Here is a 21,875-nt window from a genome sequence, read left to right on the forward strand (position 1 = left end):
AAAGGCCTTATTTACAAAATATGACATTTACATCCTGAGTGTAGTATGCGTTGGTTAGCAAGATTACTGTATTTCCAGGCTGTCTACTGCTATATAAGTAATCATCCTGGGTCTAAAGTAAACATGTCGAAGAGGCGTGTGCACATACAGTAATGCTAAGTCTTCTGTGTTTAATGCTCCCTCCACCCTTCTTCTCTACGGTGATCTAAAATGCGAAACGCTTGATAAAACATGGCATCCTGTAACACAAATCGTGAAGCAAGAAATGAGGATATGTTTTCATGGTGCTATTTTACATAACAAAAGAGGTGTTCTTTAACTGTGTGGAAGTCGGGTGGGTTGCACGCTGCAGCAGGTGCACATACAGCCATGGCAGTAGCAAACGTTTGCACAGCTAAAATGGTGCAGAACTACCGGCTATGTCAATGCTTGTTTGGATAAATGTTGTGTCAGATTAAATTCGTTCTGGTGTGAATAATTGTACTGATCTCTGATGTTTTGGTCAGAGATGCAAAGCAGGTGCCCAAAATATGATTTTCATGCATATGGGATAACACAATTGCCCATGCATTCTAACCTCGATTGCACTTTCATCTGCTATTGAGGTATACAGTTTTTCATCAACAAGGAGTGGAATATATTTTACTCTTTATTTTGTACATTTTAGTCTACAAACTTAAGCCAATAAAATGAGTAGCACTCAAATGCATTCCATCTGGTAGGAGTCGATCAACTGACCACGTTGTGAGTGACTCACCCACTCAGGAGAACATCAGCAGGGGAATCTCTGCTGGATAAGCCAGAGCGGTGAACTCTTCTCTGTTTGCCGAGTTGTACGCACTCTGCAGAGCATGCGGTGTACCGAAAAACTCAGCTTAGCAGAGTTTTTTCCTCGCTCACGCACCCCTTGTCAAGTTGGCGAGTGCAAGCGAGAAAAATCCACCTCCAGGCAATATTTTTCCTCATTCGCACTCCCCAATGTCAAGTTACCGAGCAAGAGGTGAGAAAAATCCACCCTCCCGCAAGATTTCTCAACGCGGGTAGTCGGACTACTCAATGCGGGCGGGAGTGGGTGGTCGAGAAAGCTCACAGTGAGAAACCATCTGTTCGCTTTGAGAAAGTTGCCGCTCGAGTGCAAAATCTACTCGAGCTGTAGAAATGAAGCAGCGACCTCTTGCACTGCGCATGCTGACATTCACAATGATTTTCAAGCGCAGAACAAACACACAGTGCTGAAAATCAACATCAACAGGCATGACCAAGTGGACTCCGCCACTTGCGGAACTCTGAGTAGTAAGGCGGCGTTTTTTGGTCACTTAGCGGAGTTCCACAAACTCTGCAAACTCTGCCCAGGCTTACTGCTGGATACAAGTGGAGCCTTGGCTAAGAAATGCCAACTCCTTCTGAGCAGGCTGTGTTGCCATTGCAAATGAGGACTAGTATCATCCTCAAATTCTGAATTTTTGCCACCGTCCATGCCTGTATCACCAGCACAACTCCATTTTCTTTGAGTAACTGAAGAGGGTAAGGCTGCACTGCCTGCAATGAGGCATACTGTTTGCATATTAGCCAGGTTGGCTGAAGTAACAATGCAGCTATTGGGCGCTGACAGTAAGTAAATGGTGCTGACAGGAAGTAAATGGTTCCTCAACCCGTCATTGTGCAATATCACCTTTCTTGTAAGAAAAAAAAACCTGATCTTCGATGATTCACTAGTATGTGGTTTAATGATCATGGCACACTGGTCTGTGATGTTATAAGTGGAAAACTTCCCGACAAATTGTGCAGCTGTCCAGTCTGTTTTTCCGTGAAAGGTCCATGGTATTTTTGATTTTTGGCAAGAGTTGATGGGACCTAGGTCTAGATGAAATGTACTTTTATGCCAAAACACTCACAAAATTTGAAGATTTAGGGGTATATTCACAAGAACGTGTGCTAAACATCTCTCAAAAATGTTAACGCAACTTTACACATCGCAGCCTATCGTGGGAAAATAACCCCGTGTCAACGTGGCATTCACAACATGGCGGTACCATGCGATAGTCTACTGAAAACGAGGCCAATATCCGTGATACAACCACCTCGATGGACATAAAAACACAAACCGCAACGCGAAAAAACATGTGATGGGCCAAAGTGCGATGAGGAAATCAGCGATAAGCAGCGCCAGGCCTGCGATACACACATGGCAGGCGGGAAAAATCACTATAAAAGTAGAAAAAACAATCAAACACAAACTGACCAACACCCAAGCACCATGGAGGCAGCCGGAGCAGGCGCAGAGGACGAGCGCAACCCCACAAGCACCCCGGACGACCAGCCTGGGACCTCGGGGACAGGGAAGGGCAAGGACAAGAAGGAGAGAAAGACGAAGTTCAGTCCTCAGGAAAACAGGATCCTAGTCACGGAGGTGATTGAACACCATCAACAACTGTTCGTCAACTCCAACGTGTCATTGGGCAACAAAAATTGAATATTGCGGGACATCGTGGACAAGGTGAATGTCGTCGGAGAGCACAAGAGGTCAATGGACGAAGTCAAGAGGCGATGGACTGACATCAAGCGCAAGACCAAGGATAAACTCACAGCCAATCAGAAGGCAGCAATAAAGACTGGAGGTGGGAGCTCAGTGCCACAGCTCTTGCTGGATAACATGGAGGAGCTGGTGTCAACAGTCATCAGTGTGGAGACTGTGGCCGGAGTCGGGGAACCGGACACTGCTCGACAGGACACAACACAACTGCAACAGGGTGAGTGACCACCAGGTACTGGCAGGATGGGTGGAGATGGCCACAATGGCACACATACACAATCAAGCAGAGCATAGTGCACACCCACAATGATTCTGGGTCATGGCCCTGATCTACAGACTGTCACAATGTACACTGCCATGCTGTCTGAATGTCAACATGTACCATACAGCTACTTACATGTGGACACATTGTAATACACCATCTTCCATTTGCATTGCAGGGGCACCGTCAACACCTCCTGCAGAGCAGTCCCAGCCACTCTTCACTGATGACGAGGATGACACCCCCAGCATCGACACCCAAGCCCTCCAAGACATCATTGACATCATCCACAACTCACCTCCAGGATCAGGGCAGCCCAGCTGCATCGAGGAGACCCCACCCCCTAACCAAACCACCCAGCAGGAGGCACCCACAGCCCGGCAGTCTCCCAAGACCCCCAGGATCAACACATGGCCTTCCAACGCTGTGTGCTGGAGGGCCAGAGGGAGATGGCTGAACAGGTGTGGGTGGGGATCCACATCATGGCTACCAAACTGGACGCCATCCATAGGTGTCTAGGCCCACTCCATGGTCTACAACGAGCCCTGACTGACATCGCTGGAGTCATGACACAGAGAGAACACCTGTCCGCTCAGAGTAGCTCCAACGATGCCAGCCGTGAGCTGGCACACATTCGGAGGCTCATAGAGGACATGGTGCAGATGGAGGCGGAAAGGATGGCAGCCACCGCTGCACATCAGCGAAATGTAGCAGGGATCTACCATGCCCTGCAGATCCTCATCATGGCATTGCTGCCACAAGGCATGGTGCTGATGAATGCTGCTGCCCCCACACCATTCACATCTCAACCCCCTGGCGTGTCAGTGCCTCACAGTGCGGCAGGCGTATCCACTTCGGCACCTGATGTGTCACTGCCACACAGTGCGGCCGACAATTCTCCTCCGGCCCCTGATGTGTCAGTGGCACACAGTGCCACCGCCAGTACTGCAACACCCACAGGTGGGGCAGTGCACATATCCGAGGATGAGGACGTGGATGGGTTGAGTTCAGAAGGAGGCACTAGCATTCATTTCCGCCACCTGGCCTGTTTCTGCTTGGTGCCGCACATGGCCCCATGACCTTCCACTGACCCCCGATACACTCCGCTGCACTCACCTTGGACAGCGACATGGACTGCCATTTCCTGTTCGATGACCAATGACACAGCGACCAGACTGCGGACTGTACCCTTCCTCTTCCGCAGTACTTGTCATCCCCGGATGGACTCTGGCTGGTCCTCCACGGGCCCATATTGTGTGGTGTGCTTGGCATGGTCCTGTACCGCTCCAGCTGCAAAACTCCACTGGATGTGCAATAAACAACCAGTAATGCACTGCTGTGTCATGTCTTTCATCATTCATGTATGAGTGCATTGATGGATGTAGGGACAGTGATTTCCCTTACGTCAATGATGCTCATCTAGTGGGATGCCAGTCACAGTGTGCTACATTGCCTATTGCGTTCCGGGTGCCGTGGACACTACAACAGGGACACACGGATTAGTCACTTCCTTGTCTGGACATGAACTGAACCACGCCCAGAGCCCCCGAATCATTGTTGCAAGACCTGCGCTGGTCCGGCGTACGCAAGGCCAGCCCACTCCACTTACGCTCCGAGGGGGGGCCCACATAGCGACCTGTCGCAGGCGTACTCGCTGGTTATGTGCAGGTCACTGGTCTAGTTGTCAGCATGTCATGTCCACTCCCTGAGGGCAGGTTTGCCCACACACCACACCCATCCGGCACAGGCGTCACAGGCCATGTGACCCCGCAAATATAAGGGGCCGACAACGTTACATTCCCCTCTGCCGGTGGTGACTGGATGATGGACGCTCCGCGGTTCTCAATCATAATGGGCCCCTGAGTTGTTGCGCACAGGATTAGTGGCACCCGAAGCCTTGCGACCGTCATGGGCCTACCACCATGTGGCGCTAACTGGCATTGCACAGGGTTAGTGGCACCCGAAGCCTTGCGGCGGTAACGGGCCTACCACCACGTGGAGCTGACTGGCGTTGCACAGGGTTAGTGGCACCCAAAGCCTTGCGGCTGTCACGGGCCTACCACCACGTGGAGCTGACTGGCGTTGCACAGGGTTAGTGGCACCGAAATAGCTGAGCGGGCGTGCAGCCTGCGATGATGACGTGTGCACTGATGTGGCCTCCGCCATTGATGACTCAGGACTCAGCGTCATATGTGGGACCGGCTGGGCCGCTGGGCGGGTCCGCATGATGTGGACCATGCCATGGTGGCGGGACCGGGGCCTGGAGCTTGCAAGGGCATGTGGTGTGCCCACTGATGGACACACCGATGGCAGCAGGGGAGCAGTGGGGCCTCTCTCTCTCTCTCTCTCTCTCTCTCTCTCTCTCTTCTCTCGCTCTCTCTCTCTCTCTCTCTCAATCTCCCTTCCTTTCCTTTCCTTCCCTCTCTTTCTCTCTCTGGCTTTCTTTCCTTCTCTGTTTCTTTGTGTCTCGCTCCTTTGATGTGCGCATGACACACGTCCTGATTTTGTGCTTTATTTTCCAGGCTATGACATCGAGATTGTCCCTGACAGACCCGACAGGAGTCTTCCGCATTGGTGTTTTGTGTTGTATTTCAATAAAGTTTTTGGTTGCTACTTCAGTGCTGTGTGACTGTTTCTCGCTCTTCTAGCCACACATTTGTGTTTCTTTTTTGGCACTGTGCATCATCATGCACATTTTGTGGCTCTTGTGTCGTGCACGGTATGTGTATGTCCGGGGGGGGCTGGGGGTGGTGGCGGTGGGTGTTGTGACCCTCATGGGTATCGGAGATGCATGATCATTGTCTCCATGGCATCTGTGGGTCTTCAGGTGTGGCTCTTGGATGGGCTCCCTTTCATGCTGTGGGTAGTCGTCCTGCTTAGCACCAGCAAAAGGCAGGTGTTAAATCCCTGGTGCTACAGCGGTTTATCGCCTGTTTTTGGTTCGCTTCATAGATCTGGCAGTTCGTTTGGAAAGTGGTGGTGTGGTTTTTTCATGTTTTTTTGAACTCTGCATCTCATTAGGGTTAGTTGGTGGTGTCCGCCGTGGAGTTAATTTTTGGGGCAGTTATCGTGGGATTAATGGCGTTGTCTGCAGTTTGCATCAGCTTGTGAATGGGATGTTAAATCTATCTCCACTTTTGATGCATTAAGGTGGAGATATATTGGAGATGTGTCCTTGTGAATATACCCCCAAGTGTTATGTAAATTTAGCAAAATTTCGTGGGAGTTAAATATTGTGTTATTATTGCCCATAGAAGACTGATTTGAGCAGAAAATATCTTAATGGGGGTATTCTCTCATCGAAGAAGTCTCCTGTGAGTATTTCGCCTACCTTTTAAATTAGATTGATGCCTTTGCACACAATTTTCAAGCGAGATACTGGCAAATTAATTTCACAATATTCTGAAGAATTTTTGGTAATTTCCATTGATAAGGGTAGACAGTTGTAAGTTTAGCGCTTAGTCATTGATTTTCACTGGGAGAGATAGGCGGGATATAGGACAATATTTACTGAGGTCTGAGGACAGGGCTGTTTTTTTTTTATCAGAGGCCAAATGAAATAAGCTTTGGCAAAATTCCTGTTCAGATTATTTGATTGAAAATGGGAGTGAGGCGAGCCTTGACCACCTCAGCTACCTGATGAAGAATTTTAGGGAAACAAGGGTTGTCCGGAGATCCTGATTTAGAGCAGGATAGTAGCTTGCGAACTTGTTCATTTGGAAGAGGGGAACAGTTAGTATGGAGACATTGGTTATCTTCCGGCCCTTACTGGCTGGGGTGATCAATAGACATTGAGCTGCCAAAAGAAAAGGCTGAGAAGACACTTAATACTTTAAATTGGAAAGTTAAGGCGAGTGTGTCGTAAAAGGGTTGATTGACATTGGAGTTGTCAGATACCGTTTTAAATAACTCTTTAGAGGAACTTTGGCTGTTTCTATTCTCTTAGCAAAAATTGATTATTTTTCTTCAAAATCAATGCTTTATAGTTCAAAGGGTTTTTTGTATATAATTTTGTCAGTTTGATGGTAGGAAACTCTCCATTTATGCTCTAAATTATGGCAGACTCTTCTTTGTGCCTTTAGTTTGCAGGAGTACCAAGGTTCAGATGGACTGAACACTAACTGAAAGTGGACATCTGCCCAACTTCCTGACTTTGCTAATATAAACTAGAGATGTCCAAGAACTATTTAAGATAATCTTTAAGACTCTTTCCTGTGCATACCTTATTGGTGTGTGGTACATTCTGAGTGAGGGGCTACAAGTTGCCAGGACCTGCAGTGTTGGACTGAGTATGAAGTTTTGCTGAACTGTGCTGAAGCTCTTTCATTGCATGGAATCTAATATACGGCTCACGAAGACAAGCGAACCCACCCATTGCATTTTAATCACATCTGCCTTTAATTATGAGAAATAATTTGAATCACAACTATTGATTGTGAACATCTGCTGAGCCCCTCAAACCCCTCACCAGAGATGGGAGCGTGCTGGTGATGGCTAGGGTATTATGAAATGTAGGTGAGATGGGTGATGAATACCGCATGTTCACTCTTGTCATTGCACCACCTTTTATTTTTGTTTCTCCATCTGTCTGTTTTGGGCTTTTACTGATTCCACACTATCTCACCATTATAGGTGGGTTCATAAGATAGTTTCACTCCATATATACGTACTCTGCTTTAAACACATAAACACCTAATTTTCCTCTCTCACTTACATAGATGGTAATATGATCCTGCACCACCACTATATCATACATGGAAGAGGGGAATTTAACAGGTAGTTACTCACTGACTGTGAACACGTTTATAACAGGAGTGTGTGGTAATATATCAAACCATATACATACACTAACACGTTTACTCTTTTCTTTACAAGCAGGAATCATATAGAAAGATCCTGAAGCTTACCATTCATCCCCGAGGACACTGTGGACATGTGTCTTTTCTCTTCCTTTATTTTCCCATATCCCCAACTCACCATTTCTGGCTTTGACATTGTTAGGCATTCCTGGTGGGTGAGGGAAGCTGGGACCTTGCTTCGGAACTTGCATCTCGCCCCTGCAGAAACCACAGGTGAGAATTACAAAACCCTATCCTCGATGCGTCTTCACAGAAATATTGCTCGAATAATGATCTGTCTTTGTGGAGAAGACAATGAAGCATGGTGTTCCTTCCAGGTGGGTCAATGTGTCGGTGCTTAGAATCTCCTGCACTCACACAGTTCTTGATTTAGATCTGCTTTAAGTTCTAAGTCCACCAAATTTCCTTTGAAGCATGGTGTCTTCCTTTCTCCTTTTAAAAGGAAGGGAAATGCAGAGACAAACTGAAGAAGGCATTAATAGAATAAAATCAAATAAATGCTGAATAAAAAGCATAAAATATTTGATGAAAGGCAGGAATTAGGGACTTTTTTTGGTCTGGCAGCACAAAAGACCAGAAAAAAATAATCTTATCATGGAGATAGAAGATCATTAGATGGCAGAAATGATATCAGATGCAAGAGATATTCCCAAGTATTCTGCCTTTTCTACATATTTGATTATAAAGAGAGATTAAAGGTATGTGGGGCCTGGCAAGAGAAGATGTTATCCACCTAGTATGCATCTGTGATTCCCTAATGAAAAGTAGGAGGTCGGTCCTTCACCAGGCCTTCTTAGAAAGGAGCATATGTACACGCAGAGCAGCGGTTGTCAAATCAAATTTCCCTTCAATAAAGCCGCCTATATACATAAATCTTTTAAGATGTAAAGAAGGACGCTATTTGAGCATTGCCGACAACTTATCATTTTATTTTAGACGTCGATTGCAGTACATTTTTAATGTATAGAAAGTTCAATATTTGTAACAATTTTAAACAAGGCTAAACACATAAATTATTCTGATTCTGATTAAATAGACATTAAATGGGGCATTGAAGATTTCTTTATTAAATAAGATTTAGATAAAGTTCCTTAGTGGATAGGGAAAAATTAGAACTAAAACTATTTTCGGGGACTTTACAGAGACTGAAGATTAAACCCAGGTTGAGGCTGGAATTCAAAGAAAGGATATAGTTAGCTTCTGTTAAGAAAAAACATCAAAATGTACAATGAGTTCACATTCATGATATTTTTAGTTCTTGCATTTAAGGAACTTGTCAGGAATTATCCTAAAGTGCTTTAGGGAGGTGAAATTGTGTGTAATACAATACATAGAAGTGGAAATGCAAACTGACACATAGTCCAAAGTACAAAAAATGTGTTGTTTTTTACGAACTGGGATAGCAAGACCTAATTCAAAAGTGGAAATTTCTGTTATGAATTGATCTGGAGCTGCAGGAAACACAGCCCTCTAACTTCACAAGCCTTAATCAAGTACAGAGAGACATTCATAGTTAGAGTCTATATTTACATATTTTCCAGCTCCATTACACTTCAGGACATCTGCATAAATGTTTTCAAGATATGATGCTAATTGTTGAAGTGGCTATAAAGATGAAGGCAATAGGAAGCAATTGATGTGGACTTTCACACAGCTAGCAGAACTCTTGGAATGATCATTGGGGGTTGTAATTGGCCTAAAACCAGGCATACTGTATCAGACCTCTGGGTCAGTGGGATGAAGTGAGCAAATATACAACAGTGTTTTTTTTTTTTTTTTTTTTTTTTTTTAAACCTTTATTCGCATAAATCAGATACACAGCTATTCAGCCGACATCCCGGAGGTTCGGCAGCTAAACAATCAACACGTGAAGTCCTCCATAGCTCTAATGCAGGAGAATGACAAAGGTCTCATTTTTGAAAACTACCTACAATAAACACAACAAGCAAGGCAGTATACACCACAAAGTCGTGCCAGTTTCCAGCGGGGGCGCGGCCCCATTTCCAACATCAAATCAAAGCCACCGATCGGGAGGATGAGGGAGAGCAGAGGCACTAACATTCTAACGGAGGTGCATCAGAAAAACCCAAGTCGGAAGTGAGGCTAGGGGGAAAGTTGCTCCTCTGGCGGTTCAATGGCAGGAGGCAGACATATGCCTCCCCTATATTGGTTCCAACTTCCCCATACCTTATGCCATTTCTTAGGCCTCCCCCGTGCACTATACACCGTTTTCTCCCGAAACATGCTCCAGTCCATGTTGTCCTTCCATGCATCCAGGGTGGGCGGGCTATGGGATCCCCACAGTCGTGCTATATCTCGCTTAGCCACCATATTGCCTAGGGTCACCCATTGAGTCTGCGCTGCGTCATAATCCGTAGGACCCCACACATTCAAAAGACAGCGCCGCGCCTCTGGGTGCAGTACTATACCCGTGACCTCCTGCATCACCACGTGAATCCGCTTCCAAAAGTCCGCAATCACACCACACTCCCATATGATATGTAGAAAGGTGCCCACCATCCCGCAGCCCCTCTTGCATAACCCATCCTCGGAAAAGCCCATATGAACCAGCCGGGGCCCAGTGACGTAGACTCTGTGCAGTATCTTAAGCTGGACCAGCCGTAGTCTGGCGGGGATCGCGACCTCCTTAGGAGAGGAGACGGCGTATTGCCAATCTTCATCGTCCAGCTCAAGGCCGTCCCTAGTCCACTGATCCCGAACCCCCATGAGGAGGTCGGTCCGGACATTCACAAGCTTTTTGTAAATTAGGGAGATTGTGCTCTCCGGCATATGGCCGTCCAGGATCTGGTCCTCCAAGGGAGAGGACTCAGGCACCCTCTCCCCCTCAACGAGCACCGACCGCAGCGCATGGCGCACCTGCGCATACCGGAAATATTCCGTGCCCTCCAGCGCATATTCCGTCCGTAGTTCGTCAAACGACTTAATCCGCCCCTTGGCCAGCAGGTCGCCCACCCTGGAGATGCCAATCAGATCCCATTTCTCGAATCCCTTAGAGTGCCAAAGTTTCCCCAGCATATCTGAGTCATACAACGGAGTGGCGAGGGTGAGCCTATCTTTCCAGCCCAACGAGTTCGTGACTGTCTTCCACACATTCACCGCCACCCCGGTCGGCCCCGTGAGGGACCCAGCCGGGGGCCTCGAGTAAAGTGCTCTATAGTAGCCACCCCCACGCAGTAACCACCGGTCCATAGCAAAGCCGGGGCTAAGCGCCGGGCCGTAGACTCCATGGTTGATCGCACTCAGCTGGGAGGCCCAATAGTATCTTCTGATGTCGGGAAGCGCGATACCCCCATCGTACCAAGGAAGAGTTAGTTTTGCTATCGCTATACGCGGACGGCCGTCCCACAGCAGCGAGCGCTGGAGACTCTCGACCTCCCGAAAGTAGCTGGCCGGAACCAGCTCCTGGGTGTTCTGCAGGACATAGAGAAAACGGGGAAGAGACATCATTTTGAATAGCACAGCTCGGCCAAGGAGGGAAAGCGGCAGCCGCCGCCAGCCCGCTACATCTCGCCGCAAGCGCGCCAGCGGAGGGACCAGGTTCCTCTCATACCGTACCGTTGGGTCGGTGGAGATATAAATCCCAAGATACATGAAACCCTCCCGGGCGATCTGGATCGGGCAATTCCGCGGGGGAACCGGGACGTCTCCACACAAGGCATACAGATATGACTTCCCCCAGTTAATGGTTAGTCCCGAATTCCTCCCGAAGGAAGTCAGAATGTCGCAGATAACTATGAGGGACTTCCGGGGTGAAGCGAGATAAAGCAGGATATCATCGGCATAGAGGGAGATGCGGTCCTCGTGGTCAGGTGACCAGCGAAGCCCCCTCACCTCCGGGTGCCATCGTATCCAGGCCGCCAGCGGCTCGAGAGCAAGAGCAAACAACAGCGGCGACAGAGGACAGCCCTGCCTGGTACCTCTCCCCAGCCCGAAAGGGCGGGACGCCCTACCGTTGACCGCGACTTGAGCGAGAGGCTCTTCATATAATAGTCTCACCCAGCCCATAAATCCGGGTCCAAAGCCGAATTTTGCAAGCGCAGCCCACAGGTATTCCCACTCTACCGTATCGAAAGCCATCGTTGCATCGAGCGCTGCCACAATGGCCGGCTCCCGCATCGTCCCCACCCTTGCGATCACTCCGTGGATGCGCCTAAGGTTCAACGCGGTGTTACGATGCGGGATGAATCCGGATTGGTCAGGGTGGATCAGATCACCGATCACCCTGACCAAACGGTTAGCAAGGATTTTAGCGAGGATCTTCGGCTCGGCATTAAGGAGCGAGATCGGCCTATATGAGCTGCACCTGTTCCTGGGCTTACCATCTTTATGTATGACCACGATTGTTGCCAGGCGCTGGTCGCGTGGGAGGCATCCCGTCTCCCGCGCCTCCACGAACATAGCTCGCAAATGCGGAGCGATCTTATCTGGCCGGAGTTTGTAGAACTCAATTGGCAGGCCATTCGGGCCCGAGGCCTTGCCCGAACGTAACGAACGGATAGCCCCCGCGATTTCGTCGACTGTGTTATCGCCATCAAGATCGTCCCTGTCTATGTCGGAAAGGCAAGGCAAAGCAAGATCACGCAGGAGTTCACACGAATCCCCCACTGGCCTGTCCGACACGGAGGTATAGACCGTGTGGAAGTAATCCGCAAAGCACTGGACTATGCCATCCGGCTCCGCGACAACGACGCCATCCTCCGTCACGAGGTCTGGCACAACACGATTGACCCGCTCCTTTTTATCCAGCCACGCGATTAATTTCCCGGCCTTGTCCCCGACGTCGTACAGACGGCCCCGCTGTTCCCTACTCAAGGCTTTGGCCGCGTCCGTCACAAGGGCCTTGTACTCCGACTGCTTAAGGGTCAAATTGTGCAGCGCCGCCGCCGTAACCTCCCCCTCCAATGACAGCTCCAATTCCGCGATCTCCGCCTCAATCTGGGCGACCTCCGCGTCTCGCCGACGCTTGGCCGCTACTATCAAGGAGAGGGCCTCTCCCCTAAGCACTGTTTTGAACGCTTCCCACAAAGACACAGCCGACGTGACCGAGCCGAGATTCTCCTGGAAGTAACGATCGACCGCCTTCAGCACCGCACTACGAGTCATAGGGTCCCTGAGATACCACGGGTTAATTGGGGCCACCCTACCCCCCATTCCTCTACCAACATCCATACAGATCCACACCGGCGAATGGTCAGAAATACCCCGTGCCATGTGCCTGGCCTCAGAGACAAAGGAGGCGTGTGCAGCTAGGGTAAGCACATAATCAATTCTGGAGAGACTGCCATGCGCCCCGGAATGGAAAGTGTATTGCCGCTGTGTGGGATGCAGTAGTCTCCAACAATCAACCAGTCCAAGGGTATCTACAAAGTCCGGAAGCCATTTCTGAGCCCCCCCCCGAGCTCCTTGGCGGGTGTCTGTCAAGCAATCCGGAGCCTACCGCATTAAAGTCGCCACCCACCACCAACATTCCCTCTGGGAGATCCAACAAAGTCCTCTCTAAGTCCGCAAGTGTGGAAGGTTGCAGTGCAGGAGGGACATAAACCGACACCAGGACCAGCGTCCTGCCCTCCCACCTCCCCGCTACAGCCGCAAAGCGTCCCCTATCGTCAACAGTAGTGGAGTCAACCTCGAAGGGCAGGGAGGACCTGACGAGTATTCCAGCCCCTCTAGACCCCGAGGAAAACCCGGAGTGTGCAACAAACTTGTAGCCTTTCCTATTGAGTGCATAGCACATGTTACCAATCAAGTGCGTCTCTTGCAATAAGACAATATCAGGGGTACATCGCTTCAGGAATTGCAGGACAATCCCACGCTTAATACGATCCCCCAAGCCATTTACATTCCAACTGAGTATTTTTAAGCCCCTACTCCCCATCCAAACATGTAAGGAGACCACCCCCCCCCGCGTGGAACCGCACTAGAGTCACAGAAGCTTGCATCCTTATGCCTTGCATAACCAAAAACAACAACAACCCCAACAACAACCCCAATCCACCCCCCACCCTGCACCCCTGCGTAAGCTCTAAAATGCCCCCCAACTTGCAGTGTGCCTGTCGCCCCATACAAAGACTAATCTACAAAAAGAACCCCAGAGGAGGAAAAAGCTCCCATACTGCCCCCGCTACCCCCCAGACTGTCACCCTCCCGGGGAACCGGAGATCTGGTACTTAAGTCCAGGCTCATTGTTCATCGCCGCCACCGTCTGCTCCACCGGAGCGTTCCACGTTAGTCCGTCCTTGGGGCAATGTGTCCAGCCAATCTCCGACCATGTCTGGTGATTCAAAAAAGAAAGTCCGCTCTTCGAACACCACACGCAACCTGGCCGGGAAGAGCATGGCATATTTCAGTCCCATCTCTCGTAGCCTTCTCTTGACCGCCAGGAAGCCTTGTCGTTGCTTCTGTACCATCTGGGTAAAGTCCGGATAGAAACTTACAGTGGTGTTCTGGAATAGCGTCGGGCCGGACACCCGTGATGCTTGTAGAATGGCATCCCGGTCCCTGAAGTTAAAGATCCTGGCGACAATTGGCCTCGGAGGGGCCCCCACCTTGGGCCTCCCGCCAGGAACTCTGTGGGCCCTTTCAACAGTAAAAAACTTACTAAGGCCTTTGGGCGCCAGATGGTTCACCACCAGGTCCTCCACAAACAGGTCCACTGACTGTTCCTCCGAATTTTCCGGGACCCCAATAATGCGCACGTTATTGCGCCTTGCGCGGCCCTCGAACTCTTCCAACCGTCGGGCAAAGTGATCATTTGCAGTCCGCAAGGTACGGACTTCCAGCTGAAGGCCGGAGACGTCGCCCAGGAGGCCTGCAGTCTTGAGGTCCAAGGACTGAACCCGCTCATTAGTTTTCCCCAGGTCTGCCCGAATCAGATTGACGTCAATCGATATGGCATCAACTTTATGCGCCAGGGTCTCAAATTGTTGTCCGATAGAGGACTTCATCCCCTCGATGGCCCCCATGATATCTTGCAGGGTTGGTTCCGCGGAGGGGGGCGACACGTCCTTCAAGGCCTCCAGTGTCTGTCCCGATCCGCCCGGTGACCCCTTCTGGTGGGCATAGCGGTCCATGTTGTTAGTCTGGGTGTAGCCTCCCCGCCTGGTACTTTTGGGCTTCTGTTTTTCGGCGTCCGATTTACTCGACATCGCTATCTGCCGCGGGGACAATCTCTTTGCCCATACAGAGTAGACAACCATGCAGCCAGTGACTGGCGCTACCCACGTCCAGGCCGGGCGCGGTGGAGACAGGAAAGCGAAAGCGAAAGTGAAAGTGAGGACACCTTCCTTCCGACGACTCGCCCCTCGCGTGACCGCTGTTGTTCAATTAGTGCACGGGCACTGTGCCAACGCAAGTCCCGGGCACCTTCCGGGGAGTAGGCCACAAACTTTCAGGCAGTACAACTTCGGTCTCCGGTGGGCGATTTCGATCCGGACAACGGCTCTCGCCTCAGCAACGGCTCCCCTCCAATATTCCGGGCATCAAAAGCAGGATACTAGACAGGATATCTGCCGGAGGGAGCGAGGGTCTCGGGAGCTCTAGGCTCACGCGGCCATCTTGATCACGCGCTAAGCTCCTCCCCCAACAGTGTTTTTCTTATAGTTGCAAGTTCATGGATTACACAAATGTGGAAGTTGGTTGCTTCCCCAACAGTTAACTCTTGTTTTAAAAAAATATATATTTGATTGGCAATTCAGTAATACACAATTCCAGTCAATATCCAAGTGAAAGCTAGCACCATATTGTCATAGTAATCCCATCTACATTGTGGCATCAGTCCGGGCTCCCGCCCCAGTGATATACAGTACAATTTGTCAATGGATCAAACTGGAATAAAGAATATGACCTGATAGAGCTCCATGTTGTTCTGAAAAGGTAGGGGTGCATTATAATCACTGCTAGTCCGCACCCATATATTTAGTAGGAACGTATTAACGTGTGGCTTAGGAATGTAGTACTAAAAGCAGCATATAGTGGTGTGACTAGAAATGTAATCAAGTCATTTATGAAGTCTAATGTAATGTTTAGTCGAAAACGTATGCTAGATAATGCATAAAGGATTAGTTCACATATAATGTGATGTGTTGGATTTAAACGTGCACCAAAGTAGAGTCTGCACGCGTAGATTTGCTTATTAATGTCTGCAATTTAATGAATATCAATGCTTATAGTATGATTCTAGAAATGTGTGTTTAAAATGTGTAAAGGCCTGATCGCATATACGTTTAAGAGAAAGGCCTATTCGTTCTGATGTTAGCTGAATATTGTAGGCCGAAAATCGTTTCCCTTGAAAAGGCTCTAGGGTTTGTGAGAGTCAGCAGATCTCAGAGAGTGGAAAGTTTCTCGTTCCCATGTTTCTGTTGCAGGTGCAAGGACACCTAGCTTATTAACCCTTTGGTTTAGGACATAGGATGGTAGGAGAAGCCAACATGGGAGTTTACTGGAATGCAGGGATGATACTTTCAGCGGAAAAGGTGCCTGGGACCCAAGGTCAAGTTACCTGTCTTTCGTTGAAGTACGAGTTTCAGTGGAAAAGTACCGGAGGAAGACCTGCCTGAAGAGGTGTGACTGAGGGTGTGTTCTACAATTTTGGATTTTGAATTAGGGACAGTGCCCCATGGGTTGAGCAGTTGAGGATTAAACGGGAAGCTAGAAGGAGCATCTTAGAACGAGCTCTGTACTGAGCAAAGTGAGTGTACTTCTAAGGAAGTCTTCACTTCTGACACCTTTTTACTCTTTTGCCTGGGGAAAATGTTAAGTAGGGATGTCACCTTAGAGATAGAGTAGGGATAGACTAATTAATTTTTCTTTGTAGGTTAATGACTTCTAATATAGAGATTGGAGCAGTTATTGGTTGCCTAATGCTTCTAGAGCTAACTATTCTTCTTATTCTGAGTCAGATGAGACTCCTGCGTAGGGTATTTTTTTATTAGTGCCCATTGATTTCCTTAACCTCGTGATGAGGTACTTGTATGTGCAATTATTTTTGACTTTGTAATAAACCCCTAAAAGTTGAAATTCAGAGTCAGTAATCTTTTGGAGTTCCAGATTTGATTTGTTTGATTATGTGCTAAAATTGGGTTTTCTTCCCTTTAAACTATTTAGCAGATAGAAAGATCTGGCGACCTAAGAGAATTCTTGGTGATGGTAAGATAGATAAGAATCCGGCTCGATCAGATGGTAGCAGAGGATGGTTATCTCTGATAGTAAGGGGAGATCTAGATCAAGATAGGAGATAACAGAGGCCCATAGAATTCAAGCGATTGTAACCTATTGGATTGTAAGCGGCAGACGACGGCAGCTGATGGAAACCGACGGAGAGTAGTAGTGTGTCGAATGCAGCAGTTCGTGGTAGAGTGAGTATGAACAGGGCGATGTGTTTTGTAGACTGCGGTGTTGATTTGATTATGTGATGTCTTGCGGAGTTGGAATAAGAGTTGAGTGATTGCGAGATCAGGCTGTGAGCGCGCGCAGCCACAGAATTCTTAGGCTCCACAAGTAGTCTGAGAAGTTGTGGTGGTGTAGAAGACACCCAGAGTTGAAGTTGTTGACCATTGAGAGGGGCTACTATACAAAAGAAAAAACTACGACTGACTACTAGTTTAGCACTTGCAATCCCAAAGTCTCATAGTTAATATTCAAATCCTGTGCACAATACTTCCGGAGTGCGTCGTAGAGCAACTCCACTGAGGGTCAGATGAAGATGAGAATAACAAAGGAGGAAGGTGCACCAGTCAAAAGAAGTCCAAATCAAATAGGTATCTTTAGGTATTCCCTTTATTTTCTTAAAAAGACTCAGCCAACGCGTTTTGTTCCACACAGGAACTTCTTCAAGACTGCAAACAATTGACATGACAACATAGAAAAACATTTATAATATATAAACAATGAACATATATAACTTAGAACATACTGACATGTTACACAAAAGAGTCTGCACATATTTAAAGAATATCACAACTACAAAGATCAGAAAAGACATAAAAACAAGTCATAAATAATAAACATATATATATAAATTCCAGACAATATACAAATGCAACATTGATGACAAAGCATGTGTATCGGCTATCTAGTACGGACAAACTTATAAGTTGCAATGTTGCTGCAAACCATAATTTATGTGTGTTCAAATATACGTCTAATCCCAAATAATCTGACTAGCAGGAAGACTACAAATGATCGGACCTGAGGCAAGATAGATCCGTTGTACCTTATAGTAGTGACAGATAAACAGTGGTATCCATAAACACATTCATAGGTAAACAATAAAAACAACAAAGGAAGTGGGGTAAAAATACAAGAGGAAAGAGAATTAAATACAAAAGAGTCCAACACTCACCAAATTCAAATCTTTATGGTGGGCGAATAGAACAATGCCATGTGACAGAATCCCAAATGCATAGAAATTTTCGAAGTAAGTAGTCTAGTAAGAAAATATATATGTATAAATAGATTAAAAAAAATATATAATATCGGTATTGCTATTAGTAAATCTAAGATGTGCAAGTCCTGTTATCAAATAGATACTCAAAAATTATTACTGTCCTTAGGCAAGGGGAATATGAAATAACAAAACGGTGTAGAAAACCCCCATTCGAGCAATACGTAGTTTGCAGTACATTATCCACCACAAAGAGAATAAAAGGGGGGGTAGTAATCTCAAGGAAATGTAAGAGACAAGAACATTTGTTTGATAACAACCAAATAGAGTGTATAAGTCTATAGAAACAATCACTTAATAAAGTGGATGAAAATTGATGAGAGAAAAGACTTACCCCCAAACATAAAATGGTGTGTATCTTAGAATGAGGTAATCTTGGGTAGCCAGAGCTTTAAGTATGTATTTAACTTGTGCTCCACAGTTAGAACCAAATATAAGAGGGTTCCAGTGATATAAGAATAAATAAATATAAAGTAACCAGCTATATGCTAATGTGACATCGATTCTCAAGACCGCAAAGAAAGTAGATGTCAACTGCGTCCCCAGATATATAACATTCACATGATATATTCTCAAAGAAAACTAATTATAAGTGTGAATAATGGCTTGGTCCCCAGATATATCGAAAATTACTTTAAAAAATATTTTTAAAAAATATTTTTAAAAAATCCACGGCGATGCTAATATGATATTCGCCATTGAATAATGTACACTTGCATTTCTTGAAGTGCGTTAGAGAATGAAATATCCATGTGAATTGCACATAGATATGTGCCAAGTAACAAAGGGAAATATTGTCCTTGAGATTTTATACCCCCAAGGATCCGCCAGCAAAAAAAAGTGATTACGAATAGTTGCAAGTATCATCGCAAAAGATTCCACGTATTGTAATACTTGTCAAACCGTAACGACGGCGAAACTTTGCCAAAATCACATTAAAAAGTAGCCCATCAGTGCTAAGTTTACCTAGTTATGAGATGGGCAGTCCAGTATACAAGAAGCAAGCATGCAACTAAAAGAGACCACATGGGGTAGCTCAATTATAAAGTGGACAGTAACAAAAATACGAAAAGCGAGCATGTAGCCAACCAGGGTCACAGGGTTTAACAAAGCAAACTTAAGCGCCCACAGTATATCGCATATTGAGATAGTTGAATTCAAGAATATATCAATGTCAAAGCAGCGCAGAGTTGTTTCTAAAGTGCAGAGCAGGTCCATACATGGAAAATCCCAGTTAATCACATATAGCAGAGTATTTTTGTGTAATATTATAACCCATGCAACACGAAATTGTTAATAAAGCGAAAGCGAGGTCCATACCTAGGAAGTCCCATGGTCCCAAATCATCCAAGGTAGAGGAAATAATGAGCAACCAATCTGTCGAGGTCGTGCTCCAAACATTTTAAAGTTTAAGGACGCCGCGCGTATCGTGGTATGAGGTCACGTGATCCTCGATACCATAGACGGACAAAGAGAAAGAGAACAGAGAAGTATAGTCGCCATGATGGAAAGGTGAAAAGAACCATCATGGTCTTGTTTCATTTTGGTAAAGAGGAGCGATAAGATATAAAAACGACGCATTAGTTACAGGACAACCCTACTTTTCCATTTTTAGCAGATCAAAAGGTCATATGTATATAAAAAAGTATATATAGTTAGCCCAAACATTCGTTTAAGGACGCCCAGCGTATCGTGATGTGAGGTCACGTGATCCTCAATGCCATAGAAAAAGAAAGAGAAAGAGGACATAGTAGTATAATCGCCATGATGGGAAGGTGTAAAGAACCATCATAGTCTTATTTTATCTTGGTAAAAAGGAGCGATAAGGCATAGCAGCGTCGCGTTAGTTACAGAACGACCATACTTTACCATTTTTTACGGATCAAAAGGACATCTGTATACTAGAAAATATAGTTGGCCCAAACATTCGTGACGTTGGCACTTAGACCCTTGATGTAACCCGATAGTAAAGGCATACAACCCAGTACATATAGACATGTAAACAGAGCACTCGTTCCCGAGGGGCCCTAATTTCCCATTAAAAGAGGGTCGAGGAAACCTATGTCTAAAACAACACTAACAATCGTAAAGTTAGGTAGTTGGGACCCTAAATGTGGTCCGATCGATAAGTGGTCTGACCCGATATATATAGGATGGTACAAAAGTGGACCTCCCAAACTATCTAAATGGCAAAGGCAATATACGCAAACATGTCACAATGAAGCAATCCGTATTAATAGATGATATATATTATATTATTACGATGTGGGGTTGGCCAATGGGCAGAATGTATTGTTAAAGAAAGTAATGCATCTCGGAGTCAGAATTGTGCCCTAATATGGTAGCACGTAGGCGACAAATCCACTTAGATTCTAACTTCCTGAGTGCCAGTTCCCGATTTGAACCTCTTTTGCCTATGGGGACATGGTCAATACCATGGAACCAGAAACTGTTACTGCCGATATGTTGGTTGTTATAATGATCAGTGATAAGGTATCTGGTATCCCTATTTAGTATGGCTCTTCTATGTTCCTGTATACGCATTTTTAGACATCTCGTAGTGCTTCCTACATATATGGTATTAAATTCACATCCTAGGACGTATACCACATGAGTAGTATTACAATTGATGAAATAGTTCATATGGTAAGTACGAGGGCTGTTATAGGAAAAAGACTTAGTTTTATTTTTCCCATTGTTGCAAATATTGCAAGAACCACACGTAAAGAAGCCCTTGGGTTTCTTGGGTAGCCAATTATCATTACCTTGAGGAGTCACAACATAACTAGGGCAGAGTTGTTTTCTTAAAGGTGTGCCTCTCCTATATGTGATAGCAGGCCTGTTGGTAATGCAATCCTTTAGTCCTGAGACCGAGGAGAGGAGATTCCAGTTTTTACGTAGAGCATTAAAAATGCCATTACTATGGGTTGTGTATTGTGTAATAAACCTCATTTTCTTTTCATTTTTGTGGTTCCCTCGTTCGATTGGTTTGTCAACTAATGTGGAATTCCTATTTGTACAAATAATTCTCTCCTCTGCCTTATTCAATATTTTGTCATTGTATCCTCTATTTTCGAATCTTTTCCTAGTTGTCTTAATATTGGTTTGAAAAATCTCCTCTGTGCTGCAATTCCTTCTAATGCGAATCCTTTCGCCAAAGGGAATGTTGTTGATGACTGAGCTTGCATGGGCACTGGAAGCATGCAAAACAGCATTGCATGCTGTCTCTTTTCTGTACAGTTTACTCTGTATTTCCCCATCCTCAATAAAAAAATTCATTGAGAGGGGAGTCGTGAGACGTCATCGATTACCTGGACCGAGATAGGGGGAGCGAATGTATTTGGAACATCGAGTGTTTGAAACCTATCAGTTGAGGCGATTGTCCGGTCGTTTCGAGGACAGATAATTACTTCAGAGTGTGAATGAGATGAATGCAAGAGTGAGAAGCCAATTGTGAAGGAGGGGAACTGCTGCGAGCAGAGGAAGGGTGACGTTAGAAGGTGCCACGCTGCGTTAGGTCGGTTGGTGTGAGTCGTGCTGGTATTGGTGGATTGACATCAGGAGATAAATGAAAATATTGTGAACCAACAAGAATCAGTTCATTATGAAATGTTTTAAAGATTTACGAGAATTGTGTAGAGGTGACAGATATGTGGTTACTCGGGGAGGAGAAGAAGCCCCTCACGAGGATACCCCAGCACATTATATGGCAAAGAATATGGGATTGCATACTATAATTTGGCTTGAAAATTGGCATAA

This window comes from Triturus cristatus, chromosome 2_1 (assembly GCF_964204655.1).
Source record: "Triturus cristatus chromosome 2_1, aTriCri1.1, whole genome shotgun sequence".
NCBI classification, from domain to species: domain Eukaryota; kingdom Metazoa; phylum Chordata; class Amphibia; order Caudata; family Salamandridae; genus Triturus; species Triturus cristatus.